Source organism: Microtus ochrogaster, chromosome 7, assembly GCF_000317375.1.
Source record: "Microtus ochrogaster isolate Prairie Vole_2 chromosome 7, MicOch1.0, whole genome shotgun sequence".
Classification (NCBI taxonomy): Eukaryota; Metazoa; Chordata; class Mammalia; order Rodentia; family Cricetidae; genus Microtus; species Microtus ochrogaster.
In genome coordinates, this window is record NC_022014.1 from 43,267,905 (window position 1) to 43,270,074 (window position 2,170).

A 2,170-nucleotide genomic window follows, 5' to 3' on the forward strand; every position below is an offset into this window, starting at 1 on the left:
AAAGAAGAAAGAAGGGAAGGAAGGAAAGAAAGAAAGGGAAGGAAGGAAGAGAAAGAAAGAAAGAAAGAAAGAAAGAAAGAAAGAAAGAAAGAAAAAGAAATCTGGCTATATAGTCAGACACAATGGCACAGAAACACAGACACAAGAACACAGTCTCCACTTCCAGGGGATAGACACCAAACCATCCTGAAAATGAGAGTGAGTCTACAGGTACTGTTATGGAGCTGTTCAAGAGAAAGCGAGCAAAGAGGAAGAATGGAAACATTTTTCTAGGTCTAGGGCTTAACAACGTGGCAGAGGCTCCCATGGAAAGACTGGAGAGCCTGAGCAGTCCAGGTCCATCTGTGTCTTTTCGCTGGGCTTGCGCTGGTGAGATCGAATTTGGGTCACAAGAAACAGCTAATGATTACTGACAGAGGGATGAACTTTGTCTCAGCAGAGAAGATACGCTTAGTTTTCATTCCGCAAGCTTTGCTAAGATTTTTTTTTTCTATTTAATTTGTTGCTGTTTTGTTTGAGTCAGGGCCAGTCTGGCCTTTAACTTCTGATCCTCCTGTCTCCACTGTCCAGAGCTGGGATGGCAGGCCGTATCACCATTCTCAAAGTGTGGCCGACCTGAGGAGGTCAGAGGGACAGTAAGTAGCCCTGTCCTTCCACTATTTGGAGCCTGGACATCAAAGATTGTTACCGTCACCTGGGCCCTTGATATAAAGATCTTTTTGTTGTTGTTTTTGGACAAGATATTACCACATAGCCTTGGCTGACTGCAACTTGATCTGTAGACCTGGGCTGGTATGGAATTCAGAGCTCCACTTGCCTCCTGAGTGCTGGGATTTAATGGTCTTCACTTTGGGCCTGGGATTAGGATCTTGAACCCATCTTGAGCTACACTCTAAAAGAAGAAGAAGGAGGAAGAGGAGGAGGAGGAGGAGGAGGAGGAGGAGGAGGAAAGAAAAGATAGTAAACTAAACCAGTAAACCAGGCCAGGTCAGCAAGCGCTCTTCCCACAGTCTAACGACTAGAGTTTGGTTCCAGGAACCCACATCATGATAAAACCTACTCATGAAAACTGCCCTCTGACCTCCAAACACATAACAATGGCATACAAAAGTGGAAACTCACACATACAAAATAAGTAAACATAATCTTTAAAATTAAGAAATAGCCGGGCAGTGGTGGTGCATGCCTTTATTCCCAGCACTCGGGAGGCAGGTGGATCTTTGTGAGTTCGAGGCCAGCATGGTCTACAAGAGCTAGTTCCAGCACAGGCTCCAAAGCTACAGAAAAACCCTGTCTCAAAAAAACAAACAAACAAAAAAAAAAAAGGTTGGAGAAATGGCTCAGAGGTCAAGAGCACTGACTGCTCTTCCTGAAGTCCTGAGTTTAATTCCCAGCAACCACATGGTGGCTAGCAATCATCTGTAATGGATCTGGTGCCCTCTTCTGGCCTGCAGGCATACATGGAGGCTGAACACTGTGTATATAATAAATTAAAAAAAAATGAGTATTGTTTAAAACCAAAAAAAAAAAAAATTAAGAAATAAAACATGTGCCTTTAATCCCAGCAGAGGTCAACAAATCTCAGGATTTGAGGTCAGCCTAGCTACTTAGTGAAACCCTGTCTTGAATAAATAAATAAATTAATTAATAAATAAATAAATTAATTAATTAATCCCTTCCCCCTTTTTTGAAAGGCAGTCTGGATGAATCTATCAGAACTCTGCACCAGGCTGGGCTAGAGGTGCAACCAGCTCCAAGGCATGAAACTCTGTAGAAGCATGCGAGGCGCTGGACACAGGCCTTTAATCCCAGCACTTGGAAGGCAGAGGCAGGCGGATCTCTGTGAGTTCGAGACCAGCCTGGTCTATAGAGCTAGTTCCAGGACAGGCTCCAAAGCCACAGAGAAACCCTGTCTCGAAAAACCAAAAACAAAACAAAAACAAACAACAACAAAAAAAAAAAACAAAGCAAGAGGCTCACCGAGGGCTATTACAGAGAAACAAACAAAAAACCAAAACTTCAAATGACAGACAATTTCTCTTTTTTTTTTTTTTTTTTGAGACAAGATTTCTCCATAGCTTTGAGTTCTGGCCTGGAACTAACTCAAGATCAAACTGGCCTCGAACTCACAGAGATCAGCCTGCCTCTGCCTCTTTTTTTTTTTTTTTTT